Source organism: Haematobia irritans, chromosome 3 (genome assembly GCF_050003625.1).
Source record: "Haematobia irritans isolate KBUSLIRL chromosome 3, ASM5000362v1, whole genome shotgun sequence".
NCBI lineage: Eukaryota > Metazoa > Arthropoda > Insecta > Diptera > Muscidae > Haematobia > Haematobia irritans.
This window is the reverse complement of record NC_134399.1, coordinates 199,317,203-199,338,004: the sequence shown is the minus strand read 5'-3', so window position 1 is coordinate 199,338,004 and position 20,802 is coordinate 199,317,203. Positions and strand designations below refer to the sequence as shown.

General features: G+C 29.8%; 1 protein-coding gene across 3 annotated transcripts in view; it reads right to left on the bottom strand.

The window, feature by feature from the left end:
• Nucleotides 1–20,339, bottom strand: part of LOC142231540 (uncharacterized) — a 134,045-nt gene extending 113,706 nt beyond the window's left edge. Inside the window, exons 1-2 of one of the 3 annotated variants that reach the window (XM_075302167.1) lie at nt 20,062–20,339; nt 19,129–19,832 (exon numbers count right to left, since the gene is read on the bottom strand). The gene's annotated coding sequence lies outside the window, so the exon portion shown is untranslated. Of the gene's footprint in view, nt 1–19,128; nt 19,845–20,061 lie in introns of those variants that run through there. The other 2 variants (XM_075302168.1, XM_075302169.1) reach the window with 2 other exon arrangements.
• Nucleotides 20,340–20,802: the final 463 nt, after the last annotated feature.

The following is a 20,802-nucleotide window of genomic DNA, read 5'->3' as shown; positions in this document are numbered from 1 at the left end:
TTTTCTATAGATATAAAATTTTGGCAAAATTTTATGTAGAAATAAAATTTTGGCAAAATTTTATATAGAAATGAAATACTGGCAAAATTTTCTATATAAATAAAATTTTGACAAAATTTTCTATAGAAATAAAATTTAGGCAAATTTTTCTACATAAATAAAATTTTAACAAAATTTTCTATAAAAATAAAATTTAGGCAAACTTTTATATAGAAATAAAATTTTGACAAAATTGTCCATAGAAATAAAATTTTATAAAAAATTTTCTATAGAAATAAAATTTTAGCAAAATTTTCTATAGATATCAAATTTTGGCAAAATTTTCTATAGAAATAAAATATTTTGCAAAATTTTCTATAGAAATGAAATATTAGCAAGATTTTCTATATAAATAAAATTTAAGCAAAATTTTCTATAGAAATAAAATTTAGGCAAAATTTTCTATAGATATAAAATTTTGGCAAAATTTTATGTAGAAATAAAATTTTGGCAAAATTTTATACAGAAATAAAATTTTGGCAAAATTTTATATAGAAATGAAATATTGGCAAAATTTTCTATATAAATAAAATTTTGACAAAATTTTCTATAGAAATAAAATTTAGGCAAATTTTTCTACATAAATAAAATTTTAACAAAATTTTCTATAAAAATAAAATTTAGGCAAACTTTTATATAGAAATAAAATTTTGACAAAATTGTCCATAGAAATAAAATTTTATAAAAATTTTCTATAGGAATAAAATTTTGACAAAAGTTTCTATAGAAATAAAATTTTAACAAAATTTTCTATAGAAATACAATTTTGACAAAATTTTGTATAGAAAAACAATTTTGGCAAAATTTTCTATAGAAATAAAATTTTGACAAAAGTTTCTATAGAAATAAAATTTTAACAAAATTTTCTATAGAAATACAATTTTGACAAAATTTTGTATAGAAAAACAATTTTTGGAAAAATTTTCTACAGAAATAAAATTTTGACAAAATTTTCTATATAAATAAAATTTTAACAAAATTTTCTATAGAAATACAATTTTGACAAAATTTTTATTGAAATAAAATTTTAACAAAATTTTCTATAGAAATAAAATTTTGTCAAAATTTTCTATAGAAATAATTTTTTTTAAAAATGTTCTATATAAGTAACTTTTTTACAAAATCTTCTATAGAAATAACATTTTTTTGATCGGAATATATGGACTTTCTAAGCCCAAATGAACCCAAAAACACTGCTACGACACCTAACCTAAAATAGTAGACACTTGAATTACACATTCAATTTCTATATTTAGTTTTGTTTTTCCCATGTTGTCAAATTAAGTCACAATTATATCGTTCACTCTTCCAGAATGCTGACATATCAGGAACAGTATAAATGTTGACCAGTCAACAGAGATTACATCTATCTTTGGCCATAAAATATATGTAATTATGTTTGAATATATAATTTTTGAATTTTCCCAGATCTATCAACGAGTATTGAGCAAAAACAATCTATCGTTTTATAATATGGACTTTATTGAAAATTTCCCCCCTCTTTATTATTTTACCACACAGAGTATGGTCGGTTGGCGACTAACAAACAATTCGACCAGTCGCCCGAATGGCCAACTAACTTAAGTCAAAGTTGAATTTTGTGTTTATTTTAATAAATATCGAAAAATTTACTAAAATATTGCTAAAGAAATAGATAGACAAAAGTCCCGGCAACTAAATAATGCAGCTGCAATTTGCTATCATATGTCCTATAACAAAACAAACAACTACACTGCAAACCTCTTAGTGCAGCTGAGAAGTTGGCGGGCTTAACGGCTTAGCTGGGTTAAAAACTAATTCGCCCAATAGCTAGGACGGTTAGTCTCTTGTTGAAATGTTGAAAACAAAAATGGACGGACAATATTTTTAGAAAACAACAATAACAACGAAATATACCAAATACTACAAGTATGACGACAATGTCTAAGCCTTCTCTATCCCTCGCTTGCATGTGGGCCACCAGCCCCACCAATAGCCAACTACCTTGCCAACACCACACATAACCCGTCATTCAGTCAGCTAGCCAGCCACAAGGAAAACCAGATTTCTTCATTTTTTCCATCTCATGAATTTCTATTTCATAGGAACGAAATGTATTCATGGGTTGTCGTCATTTCGCATCTGTGCGATTAATGTATTTTATGGATAGACATAGTCTAACTGGCGGGAACGAGTCCTCACTGGGATTGCTCGGAATGGGATTTATTCTTCGATTCCCAGCAGAACTGGGGTGGTTATGTCGGTTTTGAATGGGCACAGTGACATAAGGGAAATTCTCTTATATCAATGAGTGCATCCATACTCTATTTTTATTTCAAAGCGATTTTCCTCTTATAAGCAAATTCGATTGTAATAGACATTTTTTAATTACTCCTACGTTAAGTATAGTGGTCTCACTTAGATCATTGTGCTACCACAGGTGGTAAACTTCTCTCTTTTAAATGAGTGGTGCCCGATTCTATGTCTAGCTAACTGATAAAGGTTCTATAGAAATAAATAATTGACACGAATTTCTTAGAAATAAAATTTTGAAAAAATTTTCTATAGAAATAAAATGTTGTCAAAATTTTCTAGAGAAATAAATTTTTGTCAAAATGTTCTAGAGAAAAAAATTTTGTCAAAACTTTCTATCGAAATAAAATTTTGACAAAATTAAAAAATTTTTACAAAATTTCCTATAGAAATAAAATGTTGACAAAATTTCCTATAGAATAAACTTTTGTCAAAATTTTTTAGAATTAAAATTTCACAACATTTTCTATTAAAATTTTGACCGAATTTCCTATAAAATTAAATGTTGACAAAATTTTCTAGAGAAATCAAATTTTGTCAAAATTTTCTATAAAAATAAATTTTTGTCAAAATTTTCTATAGAAATAAAATTTTGACAAAATTTTCTATAGAAATAAAATTTGACAAAATTTTCTATAGAATGAAAATTTTGACAAAATTTTCTATAGAACTAAAATTTTGACAAAATTTTCTATAGAAATAAAATTATGTTGAAATTTTCTATAGAAATAAAATTATGTTGAAATTTTCTATAGAAATAAATTTTGTCAAAATTTTCTACAGATATAAAATTTTGTCACAATGTTCTAGAGAAATAAATTTTTTCAAAATTTTCTACAGAAATAAAATTTTGACAAAATTTTCCAGATAAATACAATTTTAACAAAATTTCCTATAGAAATAAAATTTTGACAAAAAATTCTAGAATTAAAATTTCACAAAATTTTCTATTAAAATAAAATGTTGACCGAATTTCCTATAAAATTAAATGCTGACAAAATTTTCTATGTAAATAAAATTTTGTCAAAATTTTCTAGAGAAATAAAATTTTGACAAAATTTTCTTGTTAAATAAAGTTTTGTCAAAATTTTCTACAGAAATAAAATTTTGACACAACTTCTATAGAAATAAAATGTTGACAAATTTTTCCATAGAAATAAAATTTTGCCAAATTTTTCTATAGAAATAACATTTTGACAAAATTTTATATCGAAATAAAATTTTGACATAATTTTCAATGGAAATAATATTTTGACAAAATTTTGAATGGATATAATATATTGACAAAATGTTCTATGGAAATAAAATTTCATTCGTTTTGTTTTGTTATTAAAATTACAATTTTTTACAAAATTTGCTATGGAAATAAATTTTTTAAGAAATTTTCTATACAAATAAAATTTTTTATGGAAATGAAATTTTAAAGTTTCTATAGACATAAAATTTTCACAAAATTTTCTATGGACATAAAACGAAATTTTCTATGAACATAAAATTTTGTCAAATTTTCTGGGAACATAAAATTTGGTCAAATTTTTCTATAAAAATAAAATTTTGAAAAAAATTTCTATGGAAATAATATTTTCTATAGAAATAAAACTTTGACAAAATTTTCTTGATAAATAAAATTTTGACACAATTTTCTTGACAAAATTTTGACAAAATTTCCTATAGAAATAAAATTTTGACAAAATTTCCTATAGAAATAAAATTTTGACACAACTTCTATAGAAATAAAATTTTGACACAATTTTCTTGACAAATAAAATTTTGACAAAATTTCCTATAGAAATAAAATTTTGACACAACTTCTAAAGAAATAAAATGTTAACAAAATTTTCTAGAGAAATAAAATTTTGACAAAATTATCCATAGAAATAAAATTTTGAAAAAAATTTCGATAGAAATAAAATTTTGAAAAAAACTTCGATGGAAATAAAATTTTGACAAAACCTTCTATAGAAATAAAATTTTGACAACATTTTCTAGAGAAATAAAATTTTGACAAAATTTTCTATAGCAATACAATTTTGAAAAATTTTTCTATAGAAATAAAATTTTGACAAAATTTTCTAGAGAAATAAAATTTCTATGGGAATAAAATTTTTACGGAAGCACGATCAAAAACAAACCCAGACAACTGCACTCAAATCGATGATTTGACTTTGGCAAAGGAAAAAATCATCTAATACCTTTTTTTTTTGGAAGGTTCAAGTGTAGTTCACTTTGGGTTTAATGAATTACCCGAATTCATTTTGATAATTGGTTAATAGTTTTGCTGCAAGTAGAGGATGCTGATGAGGAATGTGGTAATTCCGAAACAGCTGTCCATCCAACCGTCTTGCAGTCTATATGGCTTTTCCCAAATAAATTTGATTTGAGAATAATTTTCCTCTGTTTAATCACCCTTGTAGTTTAGTCAATTCATAGTTTTAAACTGAAATCAAAAACAACAATAATGATAGAAACAAAATTTTAACAAAAATTTTTAGATAAATAAAATTTTGGCAAAATTTTTTATAGAAATAAGCTTTTTAGCAAATTTCTTACAGAACTAAAATTTTGACAAAAATTTCTAGAGAAATAAAATTTTGAGCAACTTTCCTACAGAAACAAATTTTCTATAGAAATAAAACGTTGATAATATTATATGATACAATTTTGACAAAACTTTCTATAGAAATAAAATTTTGACAACATTTTCTAGATAAATAAAATTTTGAAAAAATTTCGAACAGAAATAAAATTTTGTCCAAATGTCCTATAGAAAAAAATATTGGCATAATTTTCTATATGCAAAACAATTTATTGACAGTTTATCGAAGGAATTTCTATTCTGGTAAAAGTAGACTTAAAATTTTCTTAAATTTTTTTGTATATTGGGTAACAAATTTTGACAAAATTTCTAGAGAAATAAAATGTTGACAAAAAATTCTAAGGAAATACAATTTTGTCGAAGTTTTCCAGAGAAATAAAATTTTGACAATAATATAATCAAAAACACAGTGAAAGAAAAAAATTAGAGAACTCCTATAACCACTGTGCTTACTAAGAATAAAAACAGAATTGAATCGCTTAAAAGGTTTATTGTACTTACATGCATTTTTCTTCAAACAAATACCAACGTGTAAGCTTTGCTTTGGTAATGATTGTCGTCGGCAGTCGATAATATTCCTCTTTTATGCTGCTTGTGGTGGCACACGTGTAATTAAGGAAAAAGACGACATAAGAACAAAAACAACCACAACACAAAATTGACTACGACTTAAACGATTGCCTTTAAACTTAAGCCCACAATGGCTAAATTATACCCTAAGATCAAAAAAGGAGTCAATGCGTTTACAACAGCTCTCAACCAAGATTGATGATCATTCAAAACAAAAAATTACCAAATGCTGGTAAAGATTGTTAAAGGAGATTTTGGGTGTCTCTTTAGATAAAGCCTTGTAAAGTAACCACGATATCGCACTTCTTCGACAGCAATAACATCAACATTCCATTTTCATTTTCCAAACAAAATTAGTGATCAATTGTTAGACAACAAGCCTCATCCGTCCATCCCGATACTACATCCCATTTACCCAATGAGAATACCCAGTTGTGGTGGTATCGTGTGCACTAGAGTTACAAATGTTCCCTAATAACCACATTGCACATTACCACACGAAGTACGAGTGCCAGTGGAAACATCCAGGACAGACAGACAAAGGCACAAACCAATGATTAGTGGAGTTGCTCTAAAATTAACAGCTGGCAAATGTTGTCTCTTAGGTATACCGCTTAAAGATTTGTGCTTGTATGTCGCTCAGTCTATTTGGTTGACTTGTTAGTCTGTCTATCCATTGACTTTACCAGTTAAAAAGGGGACAAAATCCTATGGCAGAAAATGTTAATAATTTCATTCCAATTGCTCCAAAAAAAAACACACACACACAAAAATACCTATCGAAGTGTTTAGCACTGCAGTGAATGAAAGTTAAAGTAGTGTAAACGATAGCTACCAAAGGGGATCGATTTAGTTGCTGCTAAATTTTTACTAACTAGACGGTCATTAGATTTGAGATATTTTGAGGTTAGACTAAGCTAGAGATTGGAACGTTTATACGGGCAACTACAATGATATACAGGTACATAACCTAAGAGTGATGAATGGCCTCTCATATAAAAATTGAAATGTGTTCGTTGTTTCGTATTGTTTGAAATTTAGCCAAATATATATGTCATGAAAAGTATGAGGGAGCCGCGGGAGCAATGATTAGCATAACCATCGTGGGTTATCGGTGCAATCCCAGACACCTACAAACTAAAAGAAATGTTGAGTGTTATTAAACATATTAAAAAAATAAATACTGAACGATACGTACTGCCACAATCATCCTCATCAAATTGAGTCAACTAGGTCCATAATTCTATGCAGTGAAAAAATCTATGACCTAATATAAATTATTACGGGTGACTGATATGTATTGCAACCAATTTCAGGGTCCTAAACACGGTTGCGTTCGAAACAAAAATAATCTACCACAATTTGGAGAAAATTTTACCAATAACTACAAAAAAAAATCTTACTTTGCAAACCTTTATTTCTATAGAAAATTTACTCATAGTTTTTTTTTCAAAACAAAATTTTCCAAAAATTTTATTTCCATAGAAATTTTTGTCAAAATTTTAAACCTACAGAATATTGTGTCAAAATTTTATTTCCATAGAAAATTTTGTCAAAATTTTATTTCCATAGAACATTGTGTCAAAATATTATCTCCATAGAAAATTGTGACAAAATATTATTTCCATAGAAAATTTAGTCAAAATTTTATTTCTATAGAAATTTTGTTAAAATTTAATTTTTATAGAAAATGTTGTTAAAATTTTATGTCCATAGAATTTTTTTTTCAAAATTTTATTTTTATAGAAAATTTGACCAAATTTTATGTTCACAAAAAATTTGACCAAATTTTATGTTCATAGAAAATTTCGTCAAAATTTTATGTCCATAGACATTTTTGTCAAAATTTCATTCCCATAGAAAATTTTTAAAAAAATTTATTTCCTAGACAATTTTGTCAAAATTTTATTTCCATAGAAAATTTTGTCAAAATATTGTTTCCATCGAAAATTTTGTCAAAATTTTATTCCGATACAAAATTTTGTAAAATGTTATTTCTATAGAAAAATTTGGCAAATTTTTATTTCTATAGAAAAATTTGTCAAAATTTTATTTCAATAGAAAATGTTGTTAAAATTTTATTTCCAAAAAAAATTTTTTTTTGACAAAATTTCATTTCCATAGAAAATGTTATTTCTATTTCTTCAAAATTTTATTTCTATAGAAATTTTTTTTCCATAGGAAATGTTGTCAAAATTTTATTTCCATAGAAAATTTTGTCAAAATTTTATTTCCATAGAAAATTTTGTCAAAATTTTATTTTCATAGAAAATTGTGCCAAATATAATATCGATAAAATAGTTTAATGTTATTTCCATAGAAAATTGTATTTCTATAGAAAATTTTGTTCCTTAGAAAATTTTGTCAAAATATTATTTCCATTGCAAAATTTTGTCAACTTTTATTTCGATCTAAAATTTTGTCAAAATGTTATTTCTATAGAAAAATTTAGAAAAATTTTATTTCGATTTAAAATTTTGTCAAAACTTTATTTCGATGTAAAATTTTGTCAACATTTTATTTCTGTAGAAAAATTTGTCAAAATATTATTTCCGTTGAAAATTTTGTCAAAATATGATTTCCATTCAAAATTTTGTCAAAATTTTATTTCGATATAAAATTGTGTCAAAATGTTATTTCTAGAAAACTTAGGAAAAATTTTATTTCTATAGAAAACTTAGGCAAAATTTTATTTCTATAGAAAAATTTGTCAACATTTTATTTCAATAGACAATTTTGTTAAAATTTTATTTCCATAGAAAATTTTGTCAAAATTTTATTTCCACAGAAAATTTTGTGAACATTTAGTCAAAATTTTATTTCTATAGAAATTTTGTTAAAATTAAATTTTTATAGATAATGTTGTTAAAATTTTTTGTCCATAGATTTTTTTTCAAAATATAGAAAATTTGACCAAATTTTATGTTCACAGAAAATTTGACCAAATTTTATGTTCATAGAAAATTTCGTCAAAATTTTATGTCCATAGAAAATTGTATGTCCATAGAAATTTTTTTCAAAATTTCATTCCCATAGAAAATTTTATTTGTATAGAAAATTTTTTTTTAAAATTTTATTTCCATAGAAAATTTTGTCAAAATGTTATTTCTATAGAAAAATTTGGCAAAATTTTATTTCGATATAAAATTTTGTCAAAATTTTATTTCGATGTAAATTTTTTTTCAAAATTGTATTTCTATAGAAAAATTTGTCAAAATTTTATTTCCATAGAAAATTTTGTCAAAATTTTATTTCCATAGAAAATTTTGTCAAAATTTTATTTCCATAGAAAATTTTGTCAAAATTTTATTTCCATAGAAAATTTTGTCAAAATTTTATTTCCATAGAAAATTATGCCAAATATAATTTCGATAAAATATTTTGTCAACATTTTTTTTCTATAGAAAATTTTGTCAAAATTTTATCTCCATAGAAAATTTTATCAAAATTTTATTTCCATAGAAAATTTTGTCAAAATTTTAATCCTACAGAATATTGTGTCAAAATTTTATTTCCATAGAAAATTTTGTCAAAATGTTATTTCCATAGAACATTGTGTCAAAATAATATTTCCATAGAAAATTGTGACAAAATATTATTTCCATAGAAAATTTAGTCAAAATTTTATTTCTATAGAAATTTTGTTAAAATTTAATTTTTATAGAAAATGTTGTTAAAATTTTATGTCCATAGAATTTTTTTTTTCAAAATTTTATTTTTATAGAAAATTTAACCAAATTTTATGTTCACAGGAAATTTGACCAAATTTTATGTTCATAGAAAATTTTGTCAAAATTTTATGTCCATAGACATTTTTGTCAAAATTTCATTCCCATAGAAAATTTTATTTGTATAGAAAATTTTTTAAAAAATTTATTTCCTAGACAATTTTGTCAAAATTTTATTTCCATAGAAAATCTTGTCAAAATATTGTTTCCATTGAAAATTTTGTTAAAATTTTATTTCGATACAAAATTTTGTAAAATGTTATTTCTATAGAAAAATTTGGCAATTTTTTATTTCTATAGAAAAATTTGTCAAAATTTTATTTCAATAGCAAATTTTGTTAAAATTTTATTTCCAAAAAAAATTTTTTTGACAAAATTTCATTTCCATAGAAAATGTTATTTCTATTTTTTCAAAATTTTATTTCTATAGAATTTTTTTTCCATAGGAAATGGTGTCAAAATTTTGTCAAAATTTTATTTCCATAGAAAATTTTGTCAAAATTTTATTTCCATAGAAAATTATGTCAAAATTTTAACTTCATAGAAAATTGTGCCAAATATAATTTCGATAAAATAGTTTAATGTTATTTCCATAGAAAATTGTATTTCTATAGAAAATTTTGTTCCATAGAAAATTTTGTCAAAATATTATTTCCATTGCAAAATTTTGTCAACTTTTATTTCGATCTAAAATTTTGTCAAAATGTTATTTCTATAGAAAAATTTAGCAAAATTTTATTTCAATTTAAAATTTTATTTTTATAGAAAATTTGACCAAATTTTATGTTCACAGAAAATTTGACCAAATTTTATGTTCATAGAAAATTTCGTCAAAATTTTATGTCCATAGAAAATTGTATGTCCATAGAAAATTTTGTCAAAATTTCATTCCCATAGAAAATTTTATTTTATATTTTTTTAAAAATTTTATTTCCATAGAAAATTTTGTCAAAATGTTATTTCTATAGAAAAATTTGGCAAAATTTTATTTCGATATAAAATTTTGTCAAAACTTTATTTCGATGTAAATTTTTTTTCAAAATTTTATTTCTATAGAAAAATTTGTCAAAATTTTATTTCCATAGAAAATTTTGTCAAAATTTTATTTCCATAGAAAATTTTGTCAAAATTTTATTTCCATTGAAAATTATGCCAAATATAATTTCGATAAAATATTTTGTCAAAATTTTTTTTCTATAGAAAATTTTGTCAAAATTTTATCTCCATAGAAAATTTTATCAAAATTTTATTTCCATAGAAAATTTTGTCAAAATTTTATTTCCATAGAAAATTTTGCCAAAATTTTATTTCCAAAGAAAATTTTGCCAAAATTTTATTTCCAAAGAAAATTTTGTCAAAAAATTTGTGTATAAAATTTAGGACACACGTTTTGGAAATTTGTGCCCCTCCGTTAAAGTCGTATGTGTTTGAATTAAGGCAAATTTTCCTTAAATTGAAGGAACACATTTTGGATTTAAAGAAATTGACATTAAATTAACTGTAATATTGAATCGAAACTCGATCTATTGCATTGAGAAATAATTTTATTCCTTATGGAATTCAAGCGTGACGTGTGATATATTTCGCTGGAAAATGACAAGTGGATACCGTTAAAGCCATCCAGCATTTAAATGCGATCAAATCTTTTGTTCCTCGTGCCATTGCTCGTTACCGCGATACTGGCAATGTTGCACAGAGTCCAAAAAGTGGACAAAAATGGTAACAACACCATATAATGATCCGAAAAGTGAAGGCCAGATTTCGTGGCCGCAGTGGTAAAAAAAAAAAACAAAAGCCTTTGAAGTTCCAAAAAGTGCAAGAATTCACCGGTGCCCAAAAAAGTTGGACTGAAAAGGTGGTTGGTTAGGTTAGGTATAGTGGCAGCCCGATATATCAGGCTCACTTAGACTATTCATTGTGATACCACAGTGGTGAACTTCTCTCTTATCACTGATTGCTGTCGGATTCCAATGAGCCTAGTCTCTATATCGCACGCGGCTTAGTTTTGGCACAGTGGGCCCGTTGTAAAAATTTGTTGAAAATTTTGTTTTCAAATTTTCGCTTTTCACAAATACTTTTCTAATGAAGACTTTTGTGATTATGAAAGCTGAGCTTAAGCCCTTTCCAATGAGCCTAATCTCTATACCGCACGCGGCTTAGTTTTGGCACAGTGGGTCCGTTGTAAAAATTTGTTGAAAAAGCATTTTCAAATTTGCGCCTTTCGCAAATACTTTTCTAATGAAGACTTTCGTGGGTATGAAAGCTGAGCTCAAGCACTTTCCAATGAACCTAGTCTCTATACAGCGCGCGGCTTAGTTTTGGCACAGTGGGCTCCGTTGTAAAAATTTGTTGAAAAAGCATTTTCAAATTTCCGCTTTTCACAAATATTTTTCTAATGAAGACTTTCGTTGGTATGAAAGCCCTTTCCAATGCCCTTTCCAATGAGCCCAGTCTCTATATCGCACACGTCTTAGTTTTGGCACAGTGGGCCCGTTGTAAAAATTTGTAGAAAATTTTGTTTTCAAATTTTCGCTTTTCACAAATACTTTTCTAATGAAGGCTTTTGTGATTATGAAAGCTGAGCTCAAGCCCTTTCCAATGAGCCTACTCTCTATATCGCACGCGGCTTAGTTTTTAAATAATAAGCCAAATACTAAAAATCCAAATTCGAAATCATAAATTCGAATTTGAAAAATATTTAGCTAAATGGTAAGGGACCTCCTTTTAATAGCCGAGTCCGAACGGCGTTCCATATTGCGGTGCAACCACTTAGAGAAGCTTTGAAATACTTAGAAATGTCACCAGCATTAATGTGAGGGGATAATTCACCGCTAAAAACTTTTTTTGTGTTTAGTCGAAACTGGGATTGAACACATGACCCTATGTATGGCTCCCCCAAAAAGTTGCTTTGGTTACACGAAAGTGGCCAGTTACTGAATTTGGGATGTCTCCGTAAGAAGCCATTACAAATTGAGCATTTTGTGAAAAAGCGAAATTTACACCAGAACTCAAGCGCCACCATGGCAATGGTGTCTATATAAATGCCGAATATTATCGATATAATATCCTAGACATTTTTGAACACCTGCACTGAAAAAATATTTACGTGATAAATTTTAGGTTTAGGCAAATTTCTTTGATTCAAAAAAATTTTTTATATAAAATTTAGGACACACATTTTGGAAATTTTGCGTTAAAGTCGCATGTGTTCGAATTAAGGCAAATTTTCCTCAAAATAAAAGAATACATTTTTAATTTAAAGAAATTGACATTAAATTAACTGCAATATTGAATCGTTAGATTTAAGATAAAAACGCATCAAATATAATTAACTTCCAACCACATAAATTTCATTGCGAGTAAGTTTCTTTAATGCAAAATTCAAAAGTTTTACATTTTACAATTTTTATTTTAATAACCATTCTTAATTTTTACTGACAATTCTATCGAATTGCATCACATTTTATGCATTCTTCTATTGGACAATAAAATATAAATTATGCAATTGAAAACGATGACAAGGAAATTTATTATTGAAATCAAATTCAAGCCCTTGCTCAGTGCAATCCGTTTACAAGAAGAACAACGCATCATAAGCACACGTTCACATAGAAATAAATTTTTTCAACTGCATAATTATAACACTTAAGTATTTTCTATTCTTTCAGGGTGGTAATGGGTGAATACACCCCGAAGCAAGATGGGAGTAAAAATTTAGAAAAATCCACCAAATGACCGGACGTTATGATGGGAATATAACCAACAGCTATTTCCATCTATTCATCCAGCCATCCGCCTATCGAACAAAGCCTCCACTAACTGTTAACAAGAGAATCTTCTTCTTCTTCTTCATTTCGTAGAGAATTAATTGCATGGGAATTAAAAGTACAAGTCATCTAAAGATAATTATGCATCATATTACTATGAGACAAAAATACACAGAGACAAATGTTCTACACATATTGATTTTAGGAAAATTTTAGAAGATTAAAAAAAATAATCAAGCCTTTCATTACATAACCATGCTAACCATTGAACCACGGATCCACCGTGGTGCAATGGTTAGCATGCCCGCCTTGCATACACAAGGTCGTGGGTTCGATTCCAGCTTCGACCGAACACCAAAAAGTTTTTTAGCGGTGGATTATCCCACCTCAGTAATGCTGGTAACATTTCTGAGGATTGCAAAGCTTCTCTAAGTGGTTTCACTACAATGTGGAACGCCGTTCTGACTCGGCTATAAAAAGGAGGTCCATTATCATTGAGCTTAACATGGAATCGGGCAGCACTCAGTGATAAGAGAGAAGTTCACCAATGTGGAATCACAATGGACTGAATAGTCTAAGTGAGTCTGATACATCGGGCTGCCACCTAACCTAACCTACATATACAAAATATTTGGTTGCAATTTCGAAATTTGATTTTCTTAGAAATCTAGTAATAATTTCTTTTCAAATAAAGTTTCATCAATATTTAACTTCCATAAATAAATATTATTAAAATCTCCTCTTGGTATGAACCTAAATTTAATTTAGGGTGTAGAAACAAACAGCAGGCAGTGGCATTTAATTCTTTTGACTTCCTCTAGTCCCTTTTCTTAACTGATTACTTCTTGGCCTAAGGTGCCAATAATGGCAGTAAGTTAAACCTTTCCTCTAAAGCATCATCGTCATCGTATGTATGACCTAAACCGATGATTCGAAGCTATATTGCCTTAGATAGTGGTAACAACTGGGCTCTGATTTTGTTTCGTTTTCCAAGATAAATATACTCCATGGAATTTCTCTCTTTGTCTCTTTGCCGTAGTTTGTTTTTTTCGTCGTTGTCCTCTGTAACTTCAAGGTAATAATTACAATGAATAATGATTGCTCTGTTAAAGTAATTTCCATGAGTTGTTAGAGTTTGGAATACGTATAATAACAGATGGACGAAGATACGTACTTGTCTCATTGAAGTGAAATATAAAAAAAAATTGTTCCATATCTATTTCAAATAAAACGAGTAAGATAGATAGCAAGTTACCTGGACTAGTACAATATTACAAATACATTGTAATCTTACGACTTGACTCAATGGATTTTTGAGCCAGGCTTCTCTTCGACATGGGAAAATCATAAATTTAAATGATTTTATGTAAACAGAGCCTCAAGTTTCAGAGGTACTCCTCAGATATTCGAATCAAAACAAAAGAAGAGTATATTGCGAAATTATGAAAAACAGTATTATAAGCGAGGTGCTAAACAGTATCATATGTAGAGTGATCAAAAAAACCGGATTTTTTTTATTAAAAGTCGGTTTTCTCGGTTTTGAAAAACTGGACTTTTTCCAAAACCGGTAGACGGTATTTTTTTAAACAAATAACCTGTATTACCGGTGCAACCGGTTTTCACAAAAACAAGTAATTTTGAAAGGAAAATTTAAAATTATTGTCACAAAAAATCAACAAAAAATAATTCGAGAATTTATTAAATGTTGGACACAATTTTTTTTACTTCAAATGAACCTAATTAGAAGTGCTTTCATTAAATTAATTGCTTAAATTTGGCAATAAATTGGCAATTTTTCAAAGAAAATATTAAAACCGAATGTCGGTTGTTGAGGTTTGAAAACACCGGTTTTACCGGTCCACCGAAAATGGGATTTTCACGAAAACCAGCAGTCGGTGTGAGAAGATAAACCGGTCCAGTATATGCCTAAGGTGAAACATAATATGTTTGAATAATACAGGCAATATTTTGTTTAGACCAATCCTTAAAATATATATGCTTGAAGCAGAATGTGTTTAAAAGTATATATTACAGAAGAGATTTTTTTGAGGATTCTAAGACGATTTAACCTTGTCCCCTGGCTTTTGTAATCACGCTAAAGCCTTTAATAATAGTATTTATTTGTATTTATTCAAAACTCTACTAGTTTTACATCGCTCATTCTCAACCTTAAACTTTGAGTAAAGACAGAAGGCTTATCGGACCCAATAAGCAGCAAATTATTTGGAATACTGGCTGTAACGATCTTTTGTCAAATCATGCCCCATCAGTCGGCCATGAAACAGCAAGCACCAAGTTTGGTGGAACTAGGATCTTATGAGTATCAGGAAGAAATGTAGGAAATTGTATAATGCGCCAAGGAAAAACGGCACAGAACAGTCATGGAATGAATATAAGGAATGTCTGAGAGAGTACAAAAGGGAAACAAGAAATACGGAAAGGAATAATGTCATCCGGATGATAGAGAAACTATCAAATATAAAGGATACTGCAAGACTACGGAAACTTTTATCGAAACAGCCTAAGTTTAGTGGGAATTTGCAGAGGATAGATGGAACCTGGAAGGAATCACCAGAAGAAACACTAGATATGCTACTTGATACAAATTTTCCAGAATGTGAGATAAACATGGCACCGGACCCGTGTGGTTTTAAAGACTTCGAGGGAGGAAGACAGGAGGTCTTAGATATCATTACAAGACGAAGCCTCAGCTGGGCACTAAATAGTTTCGGTCCTTATAAGTCTCCGGGACTGGACCGAATCTATCCGTGTATGCTCCGGGAGTCCGTCGATATCCTGGGGGACACTTATGTGGAACTTTTCAGGGCGTCACTGGAATACGGGTATATACCGAAAGCTAGACAAAGGGTTAAAGTGATTTGTATCCCCAAACCAGGTAGAATAGTACACGGAACAGCCAAAGACGTCAGACCTATCAGCCTGGCATCCTTCTTATTGAAGACTCTATATAACCATCTAAGGAATAAATTGGATAAGAAGCTATCAAACTGTGCATTACATTGAGAAATCCATAGCGTGTGGAGAATACACATTTGCGGCATTTCTGGATATTGAAGGCGCCTTCAATAACACAAAGATCGAGAAAGTACTACTTGCACTAGAGAGGAATGGTGTGAGCGAGATCGTAACGAACTGGATTCAGGCAATGCTACGCCATAGGAGAATCGAAGCGGAATTGGCAGATTCCAAACGATAAGCGACTACGATGAGAGGACTTCCTTAGGGTAATATCACCTGGCTAATTATAATGGATGAGATTCTTAGCGTCTTTAGTAATAGGGGTATAAAAGTGGTGGCGTATGCGGATGACATTGTCATAATGGTTTCAGGCACGATTTCGGACGTGATGAGTGATTCACTGAAATCCCTATCAGAATGGGCCAGTGGTGGTGGATTAGGAGTAAATCCTAGGAAAACGGATTTGGTGCTAGTTACCAGGAAAAGGAGACTGGATGGATACAAAGATCCAGAATTTCAGGGGACGAAATTGACACTCTCGAAATCGGCAAGTTACTTGGGGATTGTTCTGGACTCCAAACTGAATTGACTCGAGAATATAGCGGATCGTATGAAGAAGACCTATGCGGTATTATACGCATGTCAGAAGCTTGTTGGAGAGCGGTGGGGAATGAAACCGTCCCTTTTCAACTGGCTTTATACAGCTGTGATAAGGCCAGTAGCTATGTATGGATGTCATGTCTGGTGGGCCATCACAAACCACCACAATCATATACTGAGATTGGGTAGAATAAATAGAACGGCCCTCATCTACATGAGCGGGGCGATGAGGACAACGGCCACCGCCGCACTAGAAGTATTGATGGGGATATGTCCCCTGGACCTGCATATAAGGAGGACCCCGGAGGTCATACTGATCAGACTGAGGGGCCTGGACTCATTGGAGAGCACGCAGATAGTCTAGGACGGACGACAGATAGTCTATGATGACGACACGGCATATGTATGAAAGTAACCTGGATTCAATTATCCCGAGCATAGAGGACTGGGACGAAAATAGGATACGCTTTGGAAATCTCAACATCTATACTGACGGCTCGAAAATGGCCGAGGGGTACAGGCAGCGGAATATACTGCAAGGAGTTGGAACTTAAGGAGTCCTTTAAGTTGGACGATAAATGTAGCATTTTTCAGGCTGGGATATCTGCTATTGCAAAAGCTGCGGAACTTCTATCGATGAGGCCGTTATTTAGATGCTATTTATATCAGCATTTCCATCGATAGTCAGGCAGCTATAAAGGCCCTGGGCAATACGAACATAAGGTCGAAGGTAGTCAGCCGCTGTCGTAGAGAGCTTACGGTTCTCACTGAACAGCATAAACTAACTCTGTGCTGGGTACCTGGACATTATGGCATAACTGGGAATGAAGCGGCAGATGTACTGGCTAAGGAATGCGCAGGTGGCACGGATAACGCCATTTCGGACATTTTTCCTGCGCTTTCTTTGTTTATTTACAGGATCTTGTTCAGGCTTGTTCTATAGACTGTGAACAAACGAAACTGATATGGGACGAGGATAATATTAAGAACTCTGAAATCCTGATGTCATTCCAAAGAGAGGATGTGAGGTCGATAATAGCCACCATACCAGGACACAACACTCTGGGAAAACACATGGTAAGGATCGGTCTAGCGAATGATGATATTTGTAGGTGGTGTCTGGACCCCGAGGCTACGGAAGACACATTTCACTTCCTGTGCAAGTGTACAGCACTATCTTCCAGAAGAAACAAGATACTGGGCTCTTATTTCTTTCAGACTATGACCGACTTGCGAGAATGCAGCCTGAGGAGTATTCTCGCCTTCATCAAGGCATCGGGGTGGAGGACCTAGGCGCATCCGAAGGACACATTATCATAGAATAAACTCATTCCGGCCGGAGCGAGACAGACACGATGAGGAAGATGGAAAGAAGTTTGAGGAACCGCAATGGACCAACTATGGTCTAAGTGAACATAAATCCGCTAGTTCGGATTCGTGTCATCCTCCAAAACCTAACCTAACCTCAAACTATTCTTGGTTTGTGTGGTCCTTAACGTCCGTGCAAGCTTTAGTTGCATCAGCGAATGATGAATAGCTACAATTTTAAAAAATTTTTATTAGTACGGAAATTGGCTCTAATAAGCCAAAAATAATTTTATAAAATTCTCTAGGAATAGAAATAACTCCATTCGCAGCCTAGCCGAAGGAACTGAAGTATTTTGAGTTTGCGCCGTTGGCTACATTTACGACGCGTATGTGACGTTCACGACATTTACAACTTTGCGACAGTCGCAAACCTAAAAAAGTTTGATACAGACCATCTCTGATGCTCACACGAGGTGTTTGAGATTCCTCTAAAACTCAAACAAAAATGGTTCTTATAGATCCAGAATCTGATGAAGTCTCTTGCTCTCTGTTTGATCTTGCTCTCTGTTTGATGATAGTCCAAGATCATTTTTTAATATGTGTTGCATCCGTTCTGGACCTAACGATAGCCACTTGGCGAACACAAAGCAATAACACTATCATGCTTAAATTCCATCACGAATAACTTTATGTCTGAATGCAATATCACTCACCCAAAATTCGACAAATAGGATGAATCTTGATCTGTAAGGTCGCACAATAAACCGAATTGGCATTGTTGTAAGCATAAGGCTGAGATCTAATTCCCTTTTCCAACATATCATAAGCCAAACTATAACCTATGTTTTGTGTTACCACAGCCAAAATCATTTGGTAAATCAAAAAATTTTAAGAGTGTGTTAGATAATTACTCAGATTTAATACTGAAAAATTCTGTCTATAATCTTTAAAAATGTTACTATTTTTTTTTTTTGAAATCCAAGAACAAATCTAAGCCATGTTTGGTAAACTTATTATGGACGTTATATGAAAAAACAAAAATACATGTGAAACGCCTCTAAATTCAGGTTTGTTATTTAATATTTGTTTTATGGGCTTCACGTGTTTTTAAGTGCAAGTGAAGACAAAACGAAGTAATCTGAGGAAAAAAACATTTCCTATGGCCATAAAAAAATGTATAAAAGTTCAAATGCCATCCACCGCAATTGCAGGCACATTGAATGAACGAACAAGCGAATCAGCAACTTACCACATCTATGCAAAACAAACACTGCTTAAAAAAACTGGCACCCATTCAAAGGCAACAGAGCGTTCAGAAGTTTAGTTAGTGGCATCAAATCCAAATGGCTTTTGATTTTGTTATGTTTAGTAGCCTTGCCTTAGTCTGTTAATCTGTGTAAACGGTGGGCTCTTCTCATTGAAATGAACAACTTAAGAAACAAACACTTTGCGAGTTTTCTTCACCAACACACACACATATATGGTCTCACACAAGCATAGACACTTGCTGTTAAGCAAAGAATTTTGCAGTAAACCACTTTACTAAGTGGTTTTCTTTCTTATTTATTTACTTATAATTTTTGTTTATTTTTTATTTTTTTTTTTTTTGCAAAATGTGGTATGTTTGAAGTATAATAATAGTATTTAAAATCTACGCGCTTTAAATTATTTTATTCTTTTTTCACACAAATTCTAAACTTGTTTTTGTTTTTGCTTTTGATTTTTGTTTCACTTCACTTTGTCTAGCCAGCAGAAAATGTTAAATTGTTTACATCATAAAAGCCTTTGGGAGGAAATACGTTTTATGCAGGTGCATCCAATTTACGTTCACATATTTCATTTATTTTTTTTTTTGTATTTACTATTATTGCATATATTTTGCAAGACACTTAATTTTTGATTAAAACTGCATTTGTTTTCTTGATATTTTTATTGTTGCTTTTCTTTGCAATTCTAAAATTTTAATGTATACAGTATGTCAAGAAAGTCTTTTGACATTGCCAAATATTTAAAATTCCAGAAATAATTGAAGTAAAAATCGAGTTGTTAATTCGTTTTGAGAAAAATAAAATATGTATACTTTGCAAAATACATAATAAAATATTTTTTAAAATTAAATTATATTTAATTTTGGAATAAAACATAATTTGTATCCTATTGTCAAAACACTTTCTTGACATACTGTATTTTATTTGCTTTACTTTTTCGTTCTGATTATTCGCTTCGGTTACACTAAAACACCACTCATCATTATCGTTTCTTGTTGTAAGTACACACAAACACACACATGCAAAGGTACATTCCACACTTGTTTTTGTTTGTTCTATAGTGGTATGCCCGCCATGTTAACAGACTCTGTAAAACCGTTTGTAGTTATTTTCAGTTTATTATTATCTGTTGCTCGCGCCTTTTACCAACTAAAATGTCTAACAACTATCCGTATCCACCTTTCTTCGTTTAAGTTGGTTTAAACAATGTCCACAAACCATAAGAAACACTTAACTTTAATTCAAATTCTTTTAAGCTGACACTCTCTCATGCGCTCTTTTACTGAGAGCAAGAGTAAATATGCTCTTTTAACTGTTATAACAGTATACTAGTTTGTTAAACCTTAGCTTTACAATTAGTTTGTGTATTTTCCGTTTACAAACAACACTCAAAGAAATTGCATGTTTAAATGAGGAAACTAACCAAAAAGAGAAGTTTTATAGTATGGATATGTTTACTAAAGTTAGTAACACTTCGGAAAATCTATTTGCGCCCGTAGGATGTATTCTAGGGCCGTCACTCGGGATAAATCCCGTCTCGAAATCCCGGGATTTTCGGGACGGGATTTATCCCGAATCCCGGGATTTTTCGGGGTCCCGAAAATATAATTCCAATTTGTTAATATTGTGACTTTTTATGATTGTTTATTAATAAA